Source organism: Harpia harpyja, chromosome 14, assembly GCF_026419915.1.
Source record: "Harpia harpyja isolate bHarHar1 chromosome 14, bHarHar1 primary haplotype, whole genome shotgun sequence".
NCBI classification, from domain to species: Eukaryota; Metazoa; Chordata; class Aves; order Accipitriformes; family Accipitridae; genus Harpia; species Harpia harpyja.
Genome location: NC_068953.1, coordinates 37054938 through 37079525, shown reverse-complemented (window position 1 = coordinate 37079525; position 24588 = coordinate 37054938). Strand labels below are relative to the sequence as shown.

The following is a 24588-nucleotide window of genomic DNA, read 5'->3' as shown; positions in this document are numbered from 1 at the left end:
TTCACACCCCCGAGCTGCACAGGCTGGGATGCTCTATAAAACCTCACCAAACACGTTGTTTCATTCCAGCAAGACAAACAGAGATAAAGTAACCGTGTGAAGAGAATTCCAGTTTTGATTAAAACCCACAGACCTGCAAGCCTCGGCTCCTGCTTGAATAAGGATGAGGATAATATTGGCAGGAGAAAACGAAAACATCTGATGATATCTGAAGCAAGAGTGTGGCAGGGTGGCAGCTTTGGGAAGGGGGGTCCCAGCTCAGCTTGTGGAAGGGAGCCCAGTGCCTTTCCCCCAGGGCAGAGCCTTCGGCGGCTCCTCTCCTTCCAGCCCTGGGAAGGGGTAAGGCGAACCGGGCCAAGGGGATAAGCTTAGATCTGGGAACAGAACGACGCACAATTCGATCACCTTGCAAACTTGCTTTGTTAAGCACCCCGAATGCCGCGTAGCAATGGGTTTTATGGATGAGTGCATGAACGTGCTCACTAAAAGGGGGCCTGCGGAGAGGGTGAGGGCGGCTCAGGGAGGGGGTTTTGCAGTAGCTCCGTATGCCTGTCTGCAAGGATTAGTGTCCCCTGCGCCGGGCAACCCGTGCCGGGTGTACAGGCACGAGCAGCACATGTGCGTGGGATGTGGTGTAAGTTGGTCTTGCAGAGAAATGGTTGATGATGCTCCTGCAAGGCCAGGGGGACTGTTTGGGTATGGGGTGCAGTGGGGAGCAAGGAGAGGGGCTTCCTCCATGGGCAGCTGGGCTGCCAGGCCCTGCAAAGCTGGCAGCTTGGGCCGGTAATCTCCAGGCAGAGTTTTTAGCGTGGTTGTTGAATGCACCAAGCACCAAGGAAAGCTACGGCTTCCCTCAGACCCCGCTGAGATGTCACATGGATAAAATCTTCCTCGGAAAGTCCCCCCCCGGCACAGCGTAGGCTGCCGGCGGTGCTGTGCACCTGGGGACAGCTTGGCCCAGTGCCCCCCGACTGCAGCAGCACTGGGGTTCACTGGGAAGGTGCGGGGCAGCGGATAACCTGCCCCGACCACAGCCAGCTCGTCTCGCCCCAGGAACTTTTCCACTCAGCGGGCTGGCACCCCTGCCAGGTTGCTGGGGGAGGGGGGCAGGGGGGTCTCTCACTGTCACAAAATAATGGAGGTGGGTCGCTTTGTGTCCTGCTTGCAGGGCTGCCCTTGCCCCCGCACCAGGGGACGTGGCTGAGCCCCGACAGCTCGACGCACTGATGGCTGCAAAGGCAGCGAAGCTGCCTTTGCAGCCATCAGTGCGTCGAGCTGTCGGGGCTCAGCTGCACCGAATACTCAGCACCCGGGGACCCTAAGGGAGGCCGGGGGGGGGACGGGGGACGAACACCCCCCGGTGTCAACCAGCCCCGCCCCGGGCTGGCTAGACGAGCGCTCTCTCTTTAAAGCAATCCCGGCCGCGATTTGTCACCGGAGGGGAGCGGGGAGGCGGGAGCGGGAAGCGGGGGGGGGGGGGTGGGAAAAGAGGAAGGGGGGGGGGGGCAGCGCCTCGGTACGGCGGCGGCTGCTGCTGCGGGAGGTGCCCGGCGCCGCGGCGGCGAGCGGAGCCTTGAGCCGCGTTCGGCGAGGCGGGGGGGGCCCGGCAACAACCGTAAGCCCCGGGGTATGCCCCCGCCGCCCCGCCGCCGGAGCCGGGGTGTGGGGAAGCGGGAGAGGAAAAGCGGGGAGCCGAGAGGAGAGCGGCGGGGAGCGGGGCGAGGGAGCCCGGCCGAGCCCCGAACGGCGGAGGATGCGCCGAGCCCCGCGGAGCCGAAGCCAGCTGCAGCGCGGAGCGTCTCGCCCGGCCCCCGCAGGTAAACGGCGGCGGAGGCGAGCGGGGCTGGGGCGGGGGTAGCCACGGTGGCATCCTGCCACCGCTCCCTGCTCCCCGGGGGACCTGCGGCTCCTCGGAGCGTCGCTCGGCAAAGTGGTACCCGGCTCCTTCGCAGAGGGGCCGGGGTGAGGGAAGGCCCCCCCCCCCCCCCCCCCGGTGCAAAGGGCTCCTTTGGGGTAGGTGGGCAAGCGGGGGTCACCGTGCTGTCGGCCCCGCTGCTGGAGGCCCAGCCCGGAGCGATGGCAGATGCTCAACGCCAACCTCAAAACCGCCGCGATCGAAGCTCGGCTTTGAGGTTCGATGCATCCAGTAACCTCAGGCAGCAAGCGCGGGAGACGGGCAGAGCGTGGCGCGGGGCTGCCTGCTGTCGGCAGGCCGGCTGCTTGCCCGCCTTGCCACCCGCTCCCCGAAACCGGCCAACTTTGGGCTGACTCTGGGGCACCTGGCACCCGGCGCTACTGGTAGAGCGGTGTGTGCGATGGGAGCCAGTCCCTGCCTTGGGCAGCTTGGGCTAGAGCTAGAGGAGATGAGAAGGGTGCCTGGACCATCATGGCCGGACCTCTAGGGACCAACGGCTCGATGACGGAGGATACCCCAGGTTTAGAAACGAGGGGGGTTCGATTCGATCCCAGACATTTGATTTCCAGCTCTTCATTCATCAGACGATCTGCCCTGCTAGGGAAGCTGCCTGCAAGCCTCTCGCATCTTGCTCAGCTCCCCCGCCAAATTAGGGCAAAATGTAAAGCTGTCCCACAGCCGCCCCGACCATGTCTCTGTTGAGAAACTGAGTCTCGTCTCATGTTCCTCCACTTGTACAGGAGCAACCCACCGCAACAGCAACCGGAGGGCCCCAGGGCTCTCCTTTTATCTGCTGCACTGCTAACAGAGGAGAGAGAAGGGTTTAATTATCCTCCAGTGTCAGTTCAAGATAAATCTCCTGGGACGCAGCTCTTGGCAGGTGCGAAATAACAGGACGTTTTCATGCATGGGAGGCTGAGCTGAGAACAGTTCAGTGGTTTAATTGGCGGCTCCTAGGAAGGGTTCGTATCAGGGTACAGAAAATGGGACGGTGCAGGCTCCAGCAGTGATCCTGGTGCTACAGCTGTGGCAAAGGGAAGATGGATGCTGAAGGCTAAGAACTTTCGCTCATGTGTTGCATTGGGGGCTTGGTACAGAGCGGGTGCTCTGGGCTGCTAGCACAACGTCAAGTCGATGCCGTCCTCTGAGGGGCTGATGCTTTTCCAGCATCGCTTCATTTCTGCTCATCTTTTCAGTCGGTTCCCAAGGGAGTCCTTGCAGGGCCATCAGGAGACATGCCCTGTTTTATCGGGTACCCGGGGAGCCGAGAATGAGGGAATTACCTCCAGAACCAGGGCACTCCGGAGCTGTCTTCTAGGCATGTAAGGTGGGATGGCCTCAGGGTTTATCAAACAGCTTCTCCTCCCTCCTCCTGCCAAAATCTCTGAAACGCTTTACAGGAGCTCTCAAGATAAGCATTTGAAGAGTTTCGGTTCTCCGACTCCAGGGGGAAAAGCCTCTTCCCTCTCCAAACGGCTGCGGCAGGGGAGCTCAGCGCCCACGGGGATGTCCCCGCCCTGCCAGGGCTGCGGTGCTGGGATGTATGGAGCATCTGTCTCCTCGCCTCCCGTCCTGCCCGTGCCGTGCTCGTTGGCCCCTGGAGCTGGATTGGGATCAGTGGGCAGAAGCTCCTCCATACAGTCCTCCAGCTGTGGCGTCCCACTGGGGCCGTATCACCACCACAAAACGAGGCCTCTCTGCAGCCAGACCCTATAATGTGTTGGTCTGGGACACACCAGTGGGAGGAAGAAGGACATCATATTTTATTTTATTGTTCATCCAGATGTGCTGAGCTCTTCGGCGTCCTCGTTCCTTAGCCTTCCCGGGGGGGCGTGGGGCAGATGTTTTAAAGAAATGGTGCGCCCCATCCCTGCTGGCTCGTTGGAGGGGATGTGGATATGAGGAGCCGGTGCCGCTGCTTTTCTGGATGAAGCTGTGGTGTCGTGTTGTTGTAGTTATGTTCCTCGTTTTAGGGTCCAAGATAATGACTCTCGTTTTAGGGCCCAAGATAATGACTTAGCTGTACTTCAGTGCTGGGTAGAACAAGCCAGCCCTCGTGCGGTTCCCACCAGCATGTAACAGCAGCTGGCGTTGGAGGTCTGGGGTTGGTCCTGTGCTGACCAAGAGTCGGCTTGTAAATCCGTACTGACCACCATCAGTTCTGGCTCCTCTTGCTAATCGCTGGCGTCTGTTGCTGACACTGTAAGGAGATGTTCAGTAAATGTCCTTGTAAGATGGTGAGTTTTGGAGATGCGCAGATACGGTGTTTTCAGGAAGACCCGGTTATTAGACGTCATCTCAGTGCCGTCCCCTTTCCATCGTGCTCAGTGAATGCTGCTGTTTGCTTGCAGCTGTGCTCCGGTCCTGCCAGAGTCGCATCTCTCCTTTGCAAATTTGCATTAGTGAAACTTGTAGGTTGTTGTTTGGGTGCAAACCTTGTCGATGCTCCCGGTGCTGACCAATGTGGCCTGCATGGTGCTGGTCCTGATGCAGGACAGCCGGGTATCTGGCCAGGGGTGGCTTGGCTGAGGACAGCTCTGAGAAGAGGCTTTCCGTCCCTTGCTGTAGTTAGCTGTGCCCGAGTCTCTGACAAAGGCATTTTGGAGGTGTGACTGAGGAGCAGAGACTCTTCTTCACTTCTCCTTGGAGGTCAAGCTGCCGTGAGATGGGCTGGACCAAGTGAGAGCAGAACCCTCACTCATTTCAACTGCAACAACCTTTTGATGCCGCCTGTGACAGGAGCATATTTAGACTTGATGTATATCCCCCGCCTTGACTTTGGGCTTTGGATCAAGGCGTAAGAGCTGTTGATGCACGCACACACAGTAAGGGAAAAAAAAAGCAATTAAACCCACAATCCTCAAAATGTTTGCAAATCCAAGAGCTTATCCTCACCCTGGGTAGGCAAAATTAACCAAGGGTAGGATCAGTAAATCACAGAATCAGCCACTTTCATCATCGAACATAAGGCGGCTGGGAGCGCAGCTGGCACAAAGCAACGTAACCACACCGAGTCTTTGCGGGGACGCTCAGGATCTGGCGCCACAGCTATTTTCTTTGATACCATTGCAGTGAGTGGCTTGGGAACCAGCAGGACTCCCAGCCATACATGGCCAGGATTTGGCCTCAGATGGGTGTGATTAAGAAAAAAGGACTGCTTGAGGTACCAAGGGCACCCGCTGAAGAAACCTCTTGCCAGGGGCGGTAGGAGGGACAGTGGCTGATTCAGGACCAAATGGGCTGAGCTAACGCAAGCCCCCACCCTTGTCAAAGGGGTCTGATAACTTCTCCCACCTCAGCACTTCAGTTTTTGGTTGAACTCCCACACTTTCAGCCCAGGGAGGAGATTTAAACCGTCCCTGCAAAGCTGAGAACATCCCATAGGGAGATCAGCACATCAATGCCAACAGTAATAACCGTAAAGGGGCTGGTTGTCCAGCATCCCGTCACTTTAGCCACTCTCCTACCTCAACTTGAGATCAAAGCCCATCTCCAGCGAGGCTGGTCTCTGCAGCTGAGCAGCGGCCATCACCTCTCGGTACTGGGGGGAGCAGCGGGGAAGTGGAGCGGAGCCGTACGGCGAGGTGGGAAGGGACCAGGCTGCTCTGGTGTATCAACATCAGTGGTCCACGACACCTTGAGGCAGCCTCCGCCACAGCTGACCGTATGTGGGGCGCATGTTGGCAGCGGTGGGGAGAAGACAGGCTGGCATATGGCCTTCAAATTTGTCCTTCTGCCGTGCTGAGAGCAAACTCAGAGCAGGCAGAAGTAGGGCAGGTGGCATGTCCCTAACCTGTGCTTGTGTCGAGCGAGGCTGGTGCGTACTCTGCAGGCAGCGGCGAGCCCGGGCTGCCCCCGGGCAAGGTGCGAGTGGAAGAGAACAGCACAGGTCTCATTAAAGTCGGCAGGGGCTCAGAAAGCCAGCGCACAGGGAAGGAGCATTGCAAGCGTCTGAAGGGGGTTTTTTGGGTGTGTTTGGATCTGGGATGTCGGCCGGAGCAGCGGCAGCTCCCGAGTACCCCAGTGGTGTTGGAGGCTGGGGTCAGGCCGGTCCATCTGGAGTTTCATGGCATTATCTCTTAAACGCCTTTAACTGCAATAGGATGGCCTGACTGATTGGATTGTGCTCTGTAATTAATTAGCTGGGTGCACTGTCGGGGAAGCAGCTACAGTGGGAAGAGAGGGGGGAATCTGCCGGTGAGAGCCGTTAAGCTTCAAATGGGCATTTCTCATTAAACCGTCCTCGTGCAGCATTACTCACTGGGCGCAGGGGGTTAGTTCCAGTGCCCTGGCCCTTTTCCAGGCAAGTAATTGCACTTTTGCTGCCTGACTGTTCCCCTGGAGCCTGGCGTGCTGCACCCCACTCCCTCCGCGGGAGCCATCAACCTGCTCGGCCTCGGGGACCTGCTGGGAGGAGACGGTCGGTTCAGGCCGGGGTGTATACGGGGGTGGTGAGGGGGTACCCCCTCTCCTCAGGAAACCCGTGCCGGGTGACAGACCCGGCAAGGGGCGTAGGATTGTGCAGCCCGAGCTGCCCTGCAGGTTGCCTTCCCGCGCCGGCGATGGCTCCCGTGTGTTAGAGGCTCCCAGGCACGGCTAGCACGAGCCCTGCCGCTCTTCCCTCCTTTGCCAGGGCCTGTGGGCTGCTCCCCGCTCCGTCTGCCGTGCGTTTGCTTGGCTCCTTTGTCTGCTTTTAGCATCCATTTGTATCTTTAAACAGAAAGCATCCCTCTTAGGTTAATTGTTTTGGTTTGGTTTTTTTTTTTTCCTTCCCCTTTGTGTTTACTGTGGGGATTAATAAGGAACTGCAGCGTAAGGGAAATCTGCAATGGCTCCTTGTTTATTGTTTAATTTAGGAAAATGCTGCTGGGCTGGGCTGGGCTCAGCCTGCCTGGTGCTGGGCCAGGGGCAGGGGCGAGGAGAGGAGGGCAAGGCGAGCTTCTGCGTGCCCAAGGGGACGGGCTGGCGGCCATGGGGCAGTGCTCCGATGAGAACCCTGCCTTGACCCCGCAGCCCCTGCTCCCCGGCCGGCTGCCGCTCTGTCCCATGGCGAGTTGCCCCCCCCCCCCGCCGCTGCTGTGGTGGGAGCAGGGGTGTCCCCTGCCAGCCCTGGGCAGGCGTTAGCTCCTGGGCGATGGCACCCAAGGGTGCTTTTCACTCGTCTCGTGGTGCTGGACCCAACTGACTCGCCCGGCGTCCGTGGCTCCGTCTTCGGTTCCCCGGTTCCTCTGGTGCCCGTTTGGAAAGTGGCGAGCTGGGGGTGTTCTCTGCTAGCAGGTGCGTCTGCGCTCTTGTGAAATTTCAAGCTGGTGTGTGACGGGGAAGCCGATGTTCTGCCTGCAGGTGCCCGCTGGCATCAAAATGGTCCCTCTGCCTGTTTTGCCTGTGTTTGCCTTTCCCCTCCTGCAAGCGTTGGGAGGCTTTGCTGTGCAACCGGGGGGAGCTGCCCGTGAGCACCCCTTATCAAGCAGCCTGCCACATGTTGGGGGCTCTGGGATTCGGTCTTCCTGGGCTGCTGAGGGCCAGGGGCTCCCCGATGGTGTGAGGAGGCTGGGGTGGAGGAGGGCGGTGTAAAAATCTGGAGGGTCAGCGTCGCTGCCAAGCCGGAGAAGAGTTGTAGTGCCCTCTGCACCGAAGGCTGATAAATCTTGGAGGAAAAAACAAAGAAAAACCAACAAGGAAAGGCATGTGCCAGCTCAGCTTAACCCACAAAGGAAAACCACGTCATTTAAAAAAGAAAAGCTTTTAAAAATAGATTATTTTTTTTTTAGCAGAGAATGTCGCTCAGGAGAGTCAACGAGCTCTGCTTGAAGAGTTGGGAAACAAAATGCTGCAGGAGCTGTGAAACGAAACCTCTCAGTTTCAAACTCTCCAAGTGTCAGGTGTGGCTCCTCGAGCTCTGTGTTTTTCTGGCCGGCTGTGCCAGATCCAGCCTGGTTGTGCGATGGTTGCTGGCTGCGTGATGGTTGCTGGCTGCTCCCAGCTGCTGCCGCTTGCTGGAAACAGGGAATTTGCCATCTTGGTGAAGGAGAGAAGCTGTGACACGGATCTGCGTTACATCTTGCCTTGGTTTCCCACTTGCCAGCGGGGCCGAAGGACAGGTGGTGAGCCCTGTAGAGCATCCCTGATTTTTTTTTTTTAATTGGCTAAGGAGCCCTCTCATTTGCTTCGGCTCTGACTAATGAGGCGCATCTCACTTTGACAACGTGTCACAAACAATAAATTTCTCAGGAGCTGCTGGGCTGCAGGGATGCCCTCGTGCTCCCGCCTGGGCTCGCACTCCTCCATGTCACCTTGTGCCACTGGCTCTTGCCCCAGCCCGGTCCTTGAGCATCCTCCCAGAGAGGGAGAGGAGGGTTGGGATGAAGAGGTCTGGGTGTGAAAGCGGCTATCCCCGTGGGCTGGCCTTGAGGCTGGTGATTCGGGGGCTTCCTATGTTGTTTGCCTGGCCTGGGAATTTGAAAGAGGAAATCACCAAGGACCCAGATGAACAGTAGTTTAGTAGCTGTGATCTCTGCTGTGTTTATCCCAAAGATCTCTGCTGTGGCTCAGAGCGTGAGCACCGTGCCAGGCTCCAGCTAATCTCACTGGGGGCTCAGGCTGGCTGGTGGTGAACCAGCATGCAAGGGAAGATCCTATGGAAGACTTTTTTTCCCATTAAAAATGAGTTTTTTATGGAAAGATTTTGCAGAAATGTGTCTCCTTTAGTGAGGAGAGAAGGACATGGTCTCCAGTAGGAAAATCCAGATGGATCCATGATTTTTCAAGGCATTCCCCATGGGAAGGCAATTCTGGCTTTATCAGAAGTGCGTGCCCCGGTCGCTCCAGGGGGATGCAAAGACTAAATTCTCCTTACCTCCCCATCCTGCCGTGGTCAGGCCATGGGGTGCAGCGACAGGGGCTGGAGCAGCCATCCTGGGATCCTCGCTCTGGAGGGTGGCAGCGCTGTGTGTAGTATGAGCGTATGGTATAGGTATCGTATGATGCTCATATAGGCAAGGAGAAGGGTTGTGAGTGAGTTGGGGGCTGCCAGCCAGGGGCAGAGATGCTCAGACACATCTGACCCTGAAGGAAGGGGTTGAATGCTGCTTTGTTCGAGGGTGCGGACACCTTTGTGCTGTTTGTCACCTCTTGCTGGCTGACACTAACCTTCACTCTGCCAGTGTCATTAAGGGACTGCTCAGGGTTTCTAATCATTGATGGGAAGCACCAACCATTAACACTGCTCCTCTTTGTATTCTTGATGGATTCTCTTTAAGCGTTGCTCTTAGTGGCTCTCCACTGTTAGCTTTTGTTTTCTCCTCAATAGCTTGTCTAATAAACGCCATTATCTTGGGCACAAATCTACTTCATGTCTCAATTCCACTTGGCGAGAGTTGGTAATAACAGCGGAACAGCATCCTTTGAAAAGGGGCTCTGTCACCAGCAGCTGCGGATGCCACTTCTCCGCTTCCCGCACCTGTCCCCAGAGCAGATAAAGACAAGGGGAAGATGCGTGGCTGGAAAGCGAAAGGGGCACCCGCCTGATAAATTGGATGTCTAAGCAGTGCCGGCAGCAGTCAGCGCAGCGGCTCCAGGGATCGGGGCAGCTCGGCCCCTGCCACCTCGGTAATTAGAGAAGATGTGCTTATGGCCTGGGATCCTTCCTAATTCCAGCAGATTAGAGGGGGAAATGGTGGCGAAGGGTGGCGGCTTGTCAGGGAAGGAGATCAGAAGTATTTCTTATAGCTTGAAGGAGCTTCTCATCTATGGCGAAATAACGCTGTTGCCTCCCAGTCTAAATCTGGTCCTGGAAAGGCTTTAACTGGTAGGTGCTGGGGTGCTTACTGGGTTTTGGGTCAGCCTGCAGGTCTATAAATGGAAGTATTAAGGCAGCTCCATACTTCATCTGAGGGCAGCGTGTTCCCAAGGGTGTTTAAGCCCACCGAGACCTGACCCTGATGCCGGCACTGCAGCGACTCTTGCTTGTTACTCTCCCTCCTGCGCAAGCAGCCAAAGTGGAGGGCAAATGGTGTTTTATTTAGGGCGAGCCCTATTTCTGCTGGGCCAGGCAGAGCTCAGCCGCTGCGTTGTCAGAGCTTCCCGAGGAGGATTTCCCAGGCTCAGGGGCAAGGGGACTATCAGTGGGAGCGCGCTGCCCAGGCTCCTCTTCTGAGCTCTCAGTTGTCCCATTGCTGGCATGTCTGGCTGCCTCTAAGATCTGTCCCCTCCCTGAGTTATAAATATTTTATCCTCTCAGTACCTACTGCATCAAATAATTTTTTTAAAAGGCATTTTCTTTTTCTATTTTTTTTTCCTTACTCGGTTCTTGCGTTTTAAAACGCACACACCATGTGTGCAGCACTCAGACATGCTCTCGGCTTCCCCCCAAATGTAATTGCTTTAAAACTGCAGATAGTTGGCGAAAGCAATTTTCTCTACATTATGGAAGGCTCCAGCTCCTCTCATCCTTCATGCAGGTTGCTCTCCCCCAGCCCTGCGTTCTCTCTGCTGCTGTGCGATGCTCATCACCTAGGCTTGCGGTACCTCTGCTTTCTGGGATAATGTTCTTGCTTTTCCAGGGCTGTGGGAAGAGGCTCAAGCGGGCACGTGGTGAGGGATCTCTCTATGGGGGATAACTAGCTTCTATTTCAGCTTCTGCTGAGTGAGGGTGACGCTCGCTGGCACCAAAGCCCTTCCCTTGGCCATGCTGCTAGCAGGGTGCCTGCTGATGCCACGTCTCCCCAGCTGGCTGGGTACCTGTGCCAGGCACGTGCTCGTCTCGGTTTTGCAGCTCCGCTGCCCACGTGTTTAACATGCTCTTCCTGTTTGCAGGACATGCTGGGCTTTCAAAAGCATTAATGATGGAAAAAAAATTGGAATCTGAGAGAAATAATCTTTAGGCATTCTCTGTAGGCCTTGTCTTGCCTTGCCTTCCTCAGCCACGTCGAAGGCTGCGGCTGGAGGGGAATATAAATGAGGAGGAGCCCCGGGTCCCTCTGATCTGTTGTGATGCCTCTTGCTCAGTGGATCGTGCCACAGGGAGCCTGCCTGCTTGCTGGTGCTGATAAACCCGAGGGGGTCTGGAGAGCGTGGATGTGATAAGGCGTTGCTGGACCTTCTCGGAGGGCTTGCAGTCCTGAGTCAAAGAAGGTCAGAGAGCTCGGGGCACGCCAGGGCTTCTGAGGGTCTGTGCCCTGCTTGGGGGGCTTTAGTTGCATGCTGGCACGGGGCAGCAGTTGTCTGTGCCATGCTCTTTGGTTCTGCACCAAGCTGTCCCGGGGAACCAGGACCTTGTGTCAGTGACCCACCCTGCAGATGGAGTTAGGTCGCAGGTAAACGCACCTAAACGTGCTCCGAGCACGCTCCAGCTGCAGTGTTCCCTGCCCTGCGCTGAGACCCCATCAGGTGTCGGTCTCCTGCTTGGAGGGGAAGATGGGATCCTCCCCAAGACCACCGCCCTCGCAAGCATCAGGGGGTTGGTAGGTGACGGGTACAGGATCCTTCCTGCCTGAAGCTCAGTTTGACCGTAAAAGGAACGAAATCTGCTGTGTGTCCGAAAGCCAAGGGCTTTGGCAGGAGCAGACTCGGCCGCGTGGAGGAGTGTCTGCCCCTCCATCGCTAATGGTGCCCACCTGAAATGTAACTTCCCACAACTGGGTAATTAATGGTACAGCAGGTTGTTGAGAAGGGAAGATGGTAAAGAAAATCCTACCAAGTTCTCAGTGCTGACATTTTCATGTCAGCACTTGGAGGTTCCCTCTCTTCCTTTCTCTGTGCTTGCTGTGCTGGAGGGAGGATGCTGGTCACCCTTGGGACGTCCTTGCTGAGGCCAGCAGCGTCTCTGGAAGCACCCAAATGTCTTGGTTGGGCACCCTCACGGCAGGACAGGGTGCAGTGGCTTTGTCAGCATCAAAACTTTTGGTCCTTGGAGGAGAGCCAACGTGCCAGAAAACCTGCTCATTTCTCCTGCCCCTGATCCTGCAAAATGAACGTGGATCTGCCACGGACCGTGAGTCCGCAGAGAGTCATGCCGGCCTCCGGCGAGAGGCTGTTAAGGCGCCATTGCCTATCTTAGCCTGGCCCCTGGGCTGCTCTTGGGCACAAACCAGCCTTGTAATGAAAGCTTTTTCTGTGTCTGTTTGTTTTCTGAGCATCAGTTTAACGTCTGGAAAATCCTGTTGCAGCAGAGCCCGGAGCACTTCAAAGATGCCTGGGGAGAGGACGGATGCTCTGTAGGGACCCCATGTATGCCAGGCGGGGAAAGCAAGCCAGCCGGCCTCTGCAGTCAGCTGCCTGATCTGGGGGCTGAACGTCGTGCTTGCAGCGGGAACGGCTGAGGTCTGGTGGCTCTGAGCTCTGGAGGTTGTATTGCTGAATGTGTTTTCACTTGAAGTTTGGACAGAAATTGTAGGGTTTTGGCCGTTCTAGCGCTTGGCTTTTCGTGTGTTCACACTGAGGGTGGGTTGCCTCCTTTCTCCTTTTAAATGGAGAGAAACCCAGATGCCTCCAGCTGAAAACCTACTGAACTGAGACTTCCTGCCCTTTTCCAAGGGGTTGGACTTGGCGTGGTGAGGGGAATACCGGGGTTTGCTCCCACAACACGGGTGCCCATCGCTGGGAGAGCCTGGTGTGGTACGTACTGTGTCCTCCCAGCCTCAGACCTTTGGAGATGCCTAGATGAGGAGCTTGGGGTTCAGGCGGGGAGGATTCATGGGTCTGAAACCTGCTGCACTCCTCACGTTAGCATGTTGAGTGATGCTTGTACATCCCTCCCTTTGGGGGCTGGATGGTGCTGGTGGCTTTCAGCTCCCACCGAAGCTGGGGTCAGGGCTGTCTGGCTGCTCCGAGCTGTACCTCCCCAAAGCAGGACTTCTTGCAGCGGTACCCTCCCAGTCACATAGTTATGTGCTGTCTTAATGGTGTCAAGCTCCAAATGAGCTCGGGCAATTTGCTTTATAAAGCAACGCACTAAATATGTCAACACTCAGTGCATGTTTTTAATATAATATTTCAGATTGTTTTGAAAGAAGCCAAGATCCTTCTTTCCCTCTTCATTAGGAACATTTTATGTGAAAGAGATGAACAATAGAGAGAGTTTGCCAGAGAGAAAGCTTTCCCAAGTATTTGTTGCTGCTGAGAAATCAGCTGCTTTTTACAAAAAAAACCCCTCTCAATTCATAACTATCAGGGCAATTAAGCTGTGCGTAAGCTGCCAAGGAAGGTTGTAGGATTGGCTTTGCTGGAGATGTTGAAGGCCAGGCTTGACTGTAGCCATTGGGCACGCTTTAGGCACAGTGAATCCCTGTTCTCCAAGGGGGAATGGACTAAATGACCCACCAGCAGCTCCTGGCCACCTGGGAGTTTCAGAAATATGGTCTGAGCTGCTCTGGCACTTCCAGGCTGGGGGCTGAGTGGGTTTGTGAATCTTGCATTTTTTCAGCCCAGATATGATGGCTTTGGCTTTTACCTTGGTTCTCAGCAGGACCAAGGGTGGGTTCTGTCCTAGTCTCCAGCTGGGAGACTTGGTCTCCTGCCATGGAATGGGTAAGACCTTCTGCCTGGCTGGTTACAACGCTCTGTTCTGGCTGATGCTACTCAAAAGAAAAAAAAAAAATCCTACTGCAATACTTTCATCAGAGAAACTGGGTTCCTGTCTCTTCCTCCAGAGAGTTTCTTTTTCATCACAAGTTGGAGGAAACTTTCAGGGAACTCAGAACTTTCCTTTTCAACAAGGACAAACCTGGGGAGATGGTGGCACGGAGCTGTTTCCTGAAGCCCCTGGCTCTCCATCCATCAGGCCTCCTCAGCCGTGGCCTCATGGGGGTGATCTGAGATGATTTCCTTATGAAATGGAGGGCAGCCAAGAGCCTGGAGCCTTCCCATCACGGAAAATCCTGTCTGAAAGCCAGGGAGCCCCAGCCTCATTAGCTGGGGCGGGTGGCACCGGGGCAGTGGACCCCAGAGAGGGATTTGAGTGAGGAGGGTGCATGGCTGTGCGGGGATGAGGGCTCACCAGGATGTCCTGGCTCAGGGTAGGGCAGGAGGGGACAGACGACGTGGATCTGAGGTGAGACCTGGCATGCTGTCTGTATGCTTGCTGCAAGATGCTGCTGGGGATTAGGGGAGGCCCGGTGAGAAGTTCTCTGGGGATGCTGCTGCTCTGCTGTAGCACCATCCCCTCCTGCACCCAGGACAGGCAGGGTTTGGTTTTTCTTCACCTCCTGATAATCCTGCTGCTCAAATATTCTTCCTGCAGATCTTTTTTTTTTTTTTTTAACGCTCCTAAATGGAGTGTTTAAGCTTATTCTTTTCTTTTCTGTGAAAGAGGCAGTAAATCCTTTATCCTGCCTGGCTATTTCTGTGCACGTATTTTCTCATTGTGCTCCAGCTTGTCGGCTGTGTCAAAGCCTGGAAACCTTGGCCTCTGTTGGACTCCAGACTTGGATTTCTCTGTATTTAACAACACAGGCTCCCTTTGACTAACAGTTCTTTTCTCTCCCCTTCGTGTCTTTTTTTTTTTTTTTTTCTCCCCAGAATACCTAGTTAAAAAACAGTCCTGACAAAAGGGAGCAAGTGGAGAGGTAATGGTCTGTCAGGTTCATCCCCAGCACAGCCTGGCAGCACCGGCAAGGAGCCAAAGCTGGGGTGTCCTCCTGCCCCCCGTGCCTCCGGGGTACCAGGGCTGCCGTGGGGAAGGGGAAACCCCCCCGCTGCCCCCGCCCTGGGCAAAGGAGCTTTCTAGAGATTAGCTTGGGATTGGGGGTGCCTAATACTTGGGCAGTGGATCCGGCGAACACAAAGGCAGGATTTCGGCGTGCGGGGGGATTAGCCCGGGGGAGGCGGATGGCTGCCTGTGCTCCAGCTCCGGCTGCGGTGCCCGCTGCTGGGAGCGAGCGTGGGGTGTCTCCCTGGGGGGGGATCTGATGGAGGGACAGCCAGCTTGCCATCCCCAGGGCTGGAGAGCAGACGACCAGGCTGCGGTGCTGGTGGCCACAGGTGGGACTTGGGATGGTGGCACGTGTGCTCCAACCCGCTCCGTGCCCCCCACGGTGGCGGCAGCAGCCTCAGGTGGTCAGTGCCCCCCCCCGTCCCGTTCCCCAGGTCCAGCTCCACCAGCTTTGCTTTGCAGCCACGCTGGCGCTTCGTGAATGCCACGGCAGCTTACCACGCTGGGCAGTGCCGGTGTTTGTGCGAGAACAAAAGAATAAACAATGGAAACTGTGATTAATTAGCACAGCTAATTAGCAGAGTGCTTGGCCTGGGCTGGAGCTTGCACAGGTGCCAAGATCAGAGGCAAAGCTGGGGGGGAAAGACTCTGGTGGGAATCTCTTTGGGGAGTGGGGAAGGGGAAAGGGTGCTTTCCCACCACCCCTTTCCAACAAGCTCGCGCAGGGAGCTGGGATTTGGGAAATCGCCACCCATGTACCCCGGAGGTGCTGCTGACATGCAGCTATCGCCATCCCCGGCAGCATCCCTCCATTCCCTGGTGCTGCCTTCGCTGACAGATCACTCCCCTTGGCCACAATCGGCATCAGGATCTGGGTGTTAGACCCCCCCGTGCTCCAGTGCTGCAGGTGTTAATCGCTGAGCCCTTGTTAGGGTCGGCGGAGTTCTCTTCCCTGTGGAATAGGGAATCCTCCTCGCTCACCTTCTTACTCTTTGCTCCCCATTTGCAAATTAGCGCAAGGACCACGATCAGCAAACATATTTGCAGCAAGCGCATGGCGGGCTTGGAGATTTGGAAGAATCCTTGGCAAATATTTGCCAGCCTCCGCCGCAAACCTTGTGAATACTTTTTATGACCGAGAGATGCTGAGTGTAACTGGCAACTTGGGATAGGATGTCAGACCTCAGGTTGGGGATGGCTGCTAAAAAATACCTGAGCTAACAGCACTTGCTTCCATCCCTCCTCCTCCCTGCCCTCTCACTGTGCAGCGTGGGGATATCTTAAGATGCGATACACTTGACTGCAGCCGTTGCAGGATCACATCATTCCCGTTAAAAGGTGGCTGCGGCTAAATGCCATTTGCTCAGCAAGGTCTAAAGCGGTGCCCTTTGGAGTAATTGGGAGCCACGGCTCCTTTTCTGAGGATGGGAGAGTCTATTTTTTAAGGCGCCATCACTTTATTATTAATTTGTTAAACACTGACTGCTCAAAACTGTTTGAGACGCAAAAAAGGATGTAAGCTCTGCCTTGGGGACCTCACTGCTAAATAAAAGTATTAAATCAAACCCATGCTGGAGAGGATAGTGCTGCAGGTGAAGGTGAAGCTGGTTAGAGGAGGAGTGAAGGTGCCACTCCTCCATCGGGAAAGGGTCTCGCTTCTCTTTCAGCACTGAAGTCAGGAGGAGGGCTTGCAGATCAGCATGTCAAGGACCTTCTCTTAGTATTTCTGAGGTGGCAGTGGGACCCCATCACTTGGGAGCAGTGGGGAGAGCTCCCCAGGCCCTGTGAGACCCCCAGCTGGGCCTGTTGGGCTGGGGGGTCCTTCCCTTGCATCTTCTTGGCTGTGTGCCTCAGTGCGGGCAGGGGGGCTGCTGGCCCAGGCAAGCTTGTGCTTTCTCTCCCTCCCCACCAGTGATGCTGGAAGCACAGTAACACCCTCTGGGAACTGCACCCAAATATCACCCTATACCTGGCAGGAGCCCCTCAAGGGGTGCTGGACCTCTTCAAGTATTCACATCTGCTTAGTGTCCAGAGCTAAGCAGGTCCCCCCCCGACTCCTCTTGTTTCCTCGATGATGGGGAGGGGGGAAATAAGGGCAATACAGAAAAAAGTCAATATTTACAGTTCTTTCAAGTTAAACTTGCTGTGGGATTGGGTTTGCTCGGTGGGTGCTTGAGGCTGTGCGTTCCCGGTCTGATGTCTCCTGTGCCTTCTTACCCGCAGCCCCCTGCACCTGGGAGCCATGAGCTGCCCTCAGCACCCGCAGAGCCACCGGAGCAGCCCCCCGGCCGCAGCCCCCCGGCCCTGCTAGGCTTCCCCGCTCCCCCAGGAAGGTGCCCGTCGCTGGCAAGGAGAACCGGCTGCACCCGCGCCCAGCCTCTCCTATCCCTCCCAAGGTAAGGACCGCATCCTTTCTGTCTGTGAAAATCAAGGCGTTTGCAAATGCAAGTGAAAGCTGGGTTATTTCTTGGGTCGTTGCATCTCCTGCCTTGCCCGGGTGGGCACCGTTCCCTGGGCAGCGTGCACGGCTGCCTGTCTTCAGTCTGCTCCTCTCCCCCTCAGCTTGCTGGGAGGGCGAGGTGCTGGGTCAGGGACGAGAACTGCCCTTGTCTTGCAATTAAAAGGTGATTTTGAAGGTGGGGTAGCTCCCGATGTAACCCTGTTGCTTGCAGACCTTATCCCATCTGTGAATTTGCTCGTAGATTTAGAAGGCAGGCTGGGCTGCTGCAAGGAGCTGGGCTTGGGTGGGACGGGTGCCTTGCGACTGCCTCTGCTTCCCTGATGTACTTCCGAGGATAATTGTCTGTAATTTGCCTCTTAATGACGCTCTAGAGGCTTCCCAAGCATGTGTCGCCTTTCCTCCCGCTGCAAAAGGCCTTTGGGGTATTTTGGAGGCTTCCTGCGGTGGGGGAGCGAGGGGTGGCTGTGGGAGGGTGTTTGGGAGGGGGCTGAGCCCCTGTCGCAGTGAAACACCCTTGTCTGCTCTTTGCACTTTGCTGTAGGGTTTTTTTAAGGTTAAAGAAGTAGAGCTTGGTTGGCAGGGAGCGAGCTGGGGCTGAGGCTGATGCAGGGCTAACTGCCCTCCTGATGGGCGCAAAATCGGTATTCACAGCTGAGGAGTGGAAATCAGGTTTAGAAACCAGAAACTCAATTTCTGGGATTGTTTTGGGTTTTGAGATTTTTGGGCCTCTTGTTTTCAAGCTTCTCCTTGCAAACAGAGGCGTCAGCGGTGTGCGGCAACATACGAGAATCACGACTTCTCCATGTGTGTATTCCCCTGTGCAGGGGAGCTTGAGCCTGGAGGAAGCTATGGACGTCATCGGCCTATGGCAGGGTGGGCATGGGCACAAGGCTCCTGTTTTGGGAGGTCTGCGAGAGGGTCGCAGTGGCCCCAGTGAGCTAAAAACGTAAGTCGGAGCTGGGGTCTGGCTTGTCCTGATTCCATACCTCTGGAGCGGGGATCAGCTGGGATGCTCCAGCCCTTCAGCCAGGGAAGCAGGGGCCTGTTAGCACTGCTAAGGCTGACATCTTCGGCCGTAAATATCCAGCCCGCTCTAATCCTCCTGGTAGCTCCAGCACTGCTGTTTTCCTAAGAGTTATTTGACTCTTTGTGTTACACTTCTCAGACAAATGGCTTTTAAATAAAACCCTCTGCTAACTTGTTAGGCCTCCTGTCCAGGTCACTTCCTGCATGGGTGATTTATAGGGCTGCTTTTAACGTTTTATTAACTTTAAATCGCTGGGGCCAGTCAATCGGAGTCTATCCCATTAGCTGTGGTGAGTGGCAGCCCGGGGCATCAGGCTCTCCTGCAGCCTCCCTCGCTTCTGGGGAGGCCGCGGTGCTCCGAGAGCGACCACGGGGACAAGAGATGGGAAAGGACAGGAGGAGGATTTAGATAAGGAGAAATAGATCTGGGATGGATAAGTGAATCGCATAAGGGTTAAGGAGATAATGGGGCTTGTGATCATATCTGGGGATCTGGCTTATCTCCTGCCTTTGGCACGTGTTTTCTCGGCTGCAGCCCCTGCAGCATGTGCTGGACCGTGCAGCGATGGGAGAGGAGCATCAGGGCTTGGTAAGGAGGTGGCTGCTCCAGACCGATCCTGACAGGGCATCGCTGCCGGAGCATCCCTGAGTGCCCACCCTGGGTAGGATGTGCCTGTATTAAACCCTTCCTGTAGCAATGCCAGAGACAGAGCCTTCCTCCTTGCCTAGTGCATGGACAAGCCCCTTTAGCTCCTGGCATCCCATCCAATTCAGTGGGCTGCTCCCAGGGAGCCTTGAATCTGGTTCCCTGCCACCTCAAACCCACCTCTGCAGCTCCTTTCCCCTTTGAGCAGAGCCAACTCTGGACAAGTCCTGCAGTCCCGGGCGGTGGGGTGAGCGGGGCTGGGCACAGCCCCAGCACACAGGAGGCTGCCAGGTGCTCCTGGGGGCTGAGTGAGCAGAGACCACTCCGGCTGGGAAATCCAAACGAGACGGAGATCGTAAACGATGTGAGGCTGCAGCAGCAGCTTTGATTATCTCTGGTTTTGTTGCTGCTCTCCCCCAGTGCTCTGTCTTTGTTCCACCTGTGCTCAGAGGTGTTATTCAGTGGAGTTTTCCAGCTCTTGGTAACAGGGGAAAAAAACCCCGAACTCCTGCACAACCAGAGCTAATGAGCTCTCTCTGGAAATAAAAGCATCCTGAGGACAGCCTTGCCATACAGAACAGCCCGTTCTCTGTGGCTGCTCCGGCCACCGCCTCCAAGCGATGGCCCAGCACGAGGCTGTTGGGAGCTGAGTGGAGCTGTCACCTCCCATCCTTCCCCCCAGCCATCGCTTACATGAGGCACCGAGAAATCCAAGCCGTGGTTTGTTCCTCTGGCAGAGCTTTGCTGTAGGGATGGGGATTTGGGAGCATTTGTCCGACACCCTGATGCAGAGCCCATCGCCTTGTGCGTGCTCGCAGGACAGGGCAAGGAGGGAACACACATCAGGACCAGCTTTAACTAGCTTGGAAGGGGGTTTGGGTAACTCCCTGGCTCCCATCACCGGCTGGGTATTCCCTGGGGTGGATGGGTGTAAGGAGGTGGGCTCGCTGCAGCCGCATGTGTCTGCAGGGAAAGCAGACTTGCAGTCCCCAAGGGCTGTCGGGGTTGTCAGGCATACGGCTAGGAGGGAATTTGTCTTGCAGCAAAGCCGGCATCTGGAAGCCATCGCTTCTGATGTGCCCATGATTTGCTGAAACCCGTGTCTCCTTTGTCATATTTCTGTCTGTCTTTGCCTCAAATCCCAGAGCAAAGACTGAGAACTTGCTCGCAGAGAGGAGCGTTGTTTTTTTTTTTTTTCCCCTCCACCTTTAAATATTTATTCTGAGCTCTCAAGCTACGCACGCTGTGATCTGGGCAGCCTGCTTGTGTGCTGCCAGCCTCTCCTGCACGGCTGGAGCCTACCCCCTCCTGCTGCTGCCCTGTGCAAGAGCTGGGTCTGAGAGGAGTGATGTGGGGTGTTCACCTCTTCCCACGCGTGTACTCGTGCGGGAACAAAACCCAAGACCCACTTAAGCGCTGTGCAAAGAAGGCTCGGGGTTGTGAGCTGCGGTTTTGGGGAAGGGGCTGAGAGAGAGGTAAAAGCAGCCTGGCCCATCTGGCGAGGTCCACCACTGGGGTGGCACATCCCAAATGGCACCCACCTCTCTCTACCCTGCCTGACTTTTCCCGTCCCCGGCAGCATGCAGAGCTGCCGCTGGAGGCTTTCGCTCTCATCTTTGCAGCTTATCCCGGGCTTTCAAGGTCATGCAGGTAACCAAAGCGATGCTGTCAGCCTTGGCTTTGCAGCCTGAGCTGCTGCGCTGTGCTCAGCTGCGGCTTCGGGCCTCCCTCCCTTTCTCTTGTCTTGCTCTACTTTTCCAAGCCTTCCTGCTGCCACCGCTTGGGTACACGGATTGAATTCAGGGAGAGCGGCCCCGTGCCACTTGGATGCGTGTGCCCAGCATGCCGATGAGAAGCGGGGCCGGTGCTGGGGAGCGGTGGCCCTGCCCTGGGATGTGCTGGGCACTGAGGGACTGTGCCAGAGCACAGCCACGCTGCAGACATAGTCCTGTGGGTCCCTGCAAAAGGGGAGATGGAGCCCCAGCTGGCTGCAACCACCACCCTCCGAGCATTTCTCTGGAATCTGGTTCTCCCGCAGAGCTGGCTCACCTCTGGCTCCGTCACGGTGTGCCTGGACCAAGGGAGAGGGGATTTTGCATCTTCTCCTTGTAGCTCAAATATGGTGGTGCTCAACTTCTAGGAGAAGAGCCAGAAGCTGGTTTCTCAGCAGCTTTGCAAGGGTGGGGAGGATGTTTGCCTTTCCAGGTGAGCACACAAATTGCTACCTCTGCCTCCAGCTGCTGCAGCCCAGGCAACCCGCTCAGCAGCTGGCACTCGTCGGCAGAGAGGCTTGTCCCCAGTCCCCCCCGGCGGTGCCAGCCATGGGCTCCCCGGGACCTGTAAGCATGTGGGCACTGATGCAGAAAATCCTCTGCAGAGGCCTAGGATTGGATGGCAAATGCTGCTTTACCAGGAGATGCCTTGAAACCAGCACGTAGCCAAAGGCAAGAGGAGGCAGAGGAGACAACAGCTGATAGAGTGGGATTTTTTTTTTAAGGAGAAATAAATGCAAGCCAGCTCACTGGTACAGCACTAGCACTGGAAAACTAAACTCCAGTAAGCTGCAAAGCGATGATGAGGCTGGGACCATGGCAGAGGTTTCCCAGGCTGCTTTTCCCATGCCTGCCTGCCCTCTGCCTGTACCCACCACGAGCTGGCAGCAGGACCAGCCCTCTCAACTCTCGCTGAATTTCAGACCAGAACAGCCTCATTGGCAGGAAAAGTTTCACTGAGACAAGTTACTGCTGCCATAAGAAGTGCAATTATCTCTCTTTTCTGCTATTGCAACCATGGGCATTGAAGTTTGCTGCTCTAACACCGTGTCACAGCAGCACTCCTGTGCACAGGAGGGTGCTGCCCAGAGAAAAAAGTTAAATTATAGCAAGGACACTTTTTGGAAAGAAGCTCTTGTTATGGGTTTGTTCCCGCTTGGTTGTCTCATTGGGTCAGAACTGCTGCGCCCATGCAGAGTAATGCCAGCCCCTGCCTGCCCCTTCCCTCCAGCCTGCCCTTCCCGGCACCTGCCTGCATGTGGCTTGGTTGGGGTGGTGGCTGCCCGTGGTTTTTAAGGCAGGCAGAGGAGATGTGCTGTGTGGCAGGCTCCTGCTCTGCCTGTGCCCCTTCTTCCTCATGGTCTCACCCCTTGCCCAGGGCCGCAACACCCCAGGGCTCCCTTGCTCCGGCATGATTATTCACTGAGCAACGTGTCTGCAGGAACAGACAGTGCCAGAAGTGTCTCCTGGGAGTGAAAATAGGTCTGAGACTTGTAGGAAACACTTCCTTCAGATTCAAGCTTATTCAGTCATCGGTCATCTGACCTGACAAAACCCTGTGGCACGCCATGAGCCATGGAGAAAGCTCCCAGAGCACACAACTTGTTAGTGAATGGTTGGGATAAGTCATATTTCATAGACTCAGCCAGGAAAAAGATTGCTGATTAATTCTTTTTAATAAACAATGGTGAGCAGTGTGTCTTGGTTCAAGCCAGACTGACTTTTACAGTGATTCATGGATTTTTCCACAGGAAAAATCACCTTTGCGGGGATTGCTGGTGTGCGGGGTGCCTGCTTGCCTTCATGAGTAATTCTACTCCCCCCCGCAAAAGTACTGGGGTGTGGAAAAATGATGAACTTCTCTGCAGGAGCTGCAGGAGGGACTTGAGAGGGAGGAAGGGTGAGCTTGGCTCTACCACCGAAGCCAATGACTGTATCCTTTTGAAGAGCACTGCAGGAGGTGGGGGAGTGGGAATTTCACTGCCAGAAACGCTGAAGGAGGCGAATCTCGGGGAAAAGAGAGCAGAGCCGAGAAGTCTATGCATGTCATCCTGGGCTTGGCTAAGCGAGGTCAGTTGGGACCAGCTGATTGCTCCCCCGTGCAAAGTGCTGCAGCACTCCTCTGGCAAAGCAAAGGCCCAAGGAGAAGCGTGTCCCGGCATCGTTCATTTCTATTTAATTTGGTTTTTCTTTATTTCTAGCGCCTTGGCTTGGTGCTGGAAGCCAGCCAGCCTCCATGGTCCTCCATGCTGCTGGGATCTGCGGGTCTGGGGCAGGAGCGTGCGCCGGGAGGCGGCAGCGTGCGGCTGGAGGTGTAGTGGGTGGCTGTGTGATGCTGCTTTTTAAAAACAAGCGAGGTGGGATGGGGAAATGCCGGGCGAGGCACTAGTCATAGGTGTGAGCAGTGCCTGTGCCTCGGAGGCGGCACTGGGGGTGGCGGCGGCCCTTGCTGCGGCGTTGGGGCTTGTTTTTTAGTTTGAAGATGGAAGCAAAAAAACCAAAAAGTAGTAGTTCTGCTGAGCCTAAACTTGAAACTTAATTTAGTTTCTTGGTGAGGTTTTTTTGACTGTTCTTGGTGAAAAATGCAGGTGTTTGGCCAAAACCTTGAGTTTCCCGGCGGAGGAAAAGAAAGGTGGCACAACGGTGGGAGAGGCTTGTGTAGAGACGCAGTTGGGAAGGAGGAAGAAGGAGAAGTCATCCTGGAGGTCGGTCCAGCCCCAGGAAGCAACAGGCAGGCTGACATGTCCCTTGGTGCAGTAACACCCCATGGCAGCATGGCTTTGCCCACCAAATACCCACCCGGCTCCCCTGTCCCCGCAGTCACTCCGTGGCATTGGCAGGGGCGGCGTTCCCAGACCAGCGTGCCGACTCCTCCTTCTCCACCCCTCCCTCCGCCGCGGTGCCCATCCCGTATTCATTACGATGCCCGTGTACTTCTCTAAGCCCAATATACTTTGAATTACTGCTCATCTATTCCTCTTGACATCCTCATGCTCATAACTAGGAAGCCTGCATTACCCGTTTGCACATCTGTCAAACTGCGTGTTCCTTGGCCATTTCCAGAGATACATAAAATTGCCCGTGGTTATGACATTATTGACAACCCGCCCCATCTCCTTCCCCCTCCCTGAGCCCGAATGGCTGCCTCGCTTTATGAGGATTGATATTTGGGCAGTAAATATTTTAGAGGCTCATCTGATGAGTGTGTCTGTGCGGGTGAATACATTTCTGGCTGAGGACAGATGTTGGAGCTATCTTCATTGGAAATGTGGGGCCTTGGCTTTCTTCCTCCTCCCTTTGCAGCATCTCTGTCATCTCTCTGCAGCCCCCCCCAGTGCTGCCTGTTCCCAGTGGGAGGAAAGGGAATCGGAGGTAAAAGCCAAGCAGAGGTTGCCAGGAATGACTAGGGCTGGCTGGGCTGGCAGAGCTCTGCAAGGGATGTTGGGAGTCGATGGTCCATCGCTGCAGCATCCTGGTGCTGGGCTCCCCATGCCCATCAGCACCAGGATTGAATTTCTATGGGCAAGGTGGTTTCCTTTCCCAAACCCAGGGAAACCACCAATTCCTGCTGTGCTGGACAAGTAGTTTCAGCCCTTTTGGGAAAAAGAAGATAAGCGTCAGGCTGTCTGTCGTTTCCGAGGGATATATTTTGACTTGGCTGTTCCAAAAAGCCGCTTCATCTCCCAAAGTTTCAAAACGCACTTTGGTAAATGCCTCTAAAGAGGAAACAACTTGGGAACGGCAGAGCCTGGGTGATCCGAACAATTTTTTTATCTTGCTGAGAAAAGCAAAGGAGCCCATTTTCAGTTCCTCAAAATGATTTGCTTGCTTTCCCTTCAATCAGCAAAACAAAAAGTGTTGCCTGATTCCTAGGGAAGAGAAAAAGCAGGTGCAGCTCCTGCAGAGCGAGCCGGTGCTGGGCTGGGCTGCAGCTGCCTGCAGTTCGGGGTGTCGCAGCTGGGCTCGGGCTAGATCTCAGCTCGGGCCATCAGGATTCAGGGAGCTTTTAAAGTACATCTGCACTCGGACTCTCTGGGAGTTTTGCTTGTCCTACTGAGTGGAGTTGTCCTTGCACCCAAATCTAAGCCTGGGCTGGGACTGGGGTCCCTTCCCTGGAGG

General features: G+C 55.6%; 1 protein-coding gene across 1 annotated transcript in view; it reads left to right on the top strand.

Moving 5' to 3' along the window:
- The first annotated feature begins 1568 nt into the window (after positions 1-1568).
- The window catches only part of LINGO1 (leucine rich repeat and Ig domain containing 1), a 166018-nt gene continuing 142998 nt past the window's right edge, over positions 1569-24588 (top strand). Inside the window, exons 1-2 of the mRNA XM_052807105.1 lie at positions 1569-1817; positions 16788-16960. The gene's annotated coding sequence lies outside the window, so the exon portion shown is untranslated. The remainder of the gene's footprint in view (positions 1818-16787; positions 16961-24588) is intronic.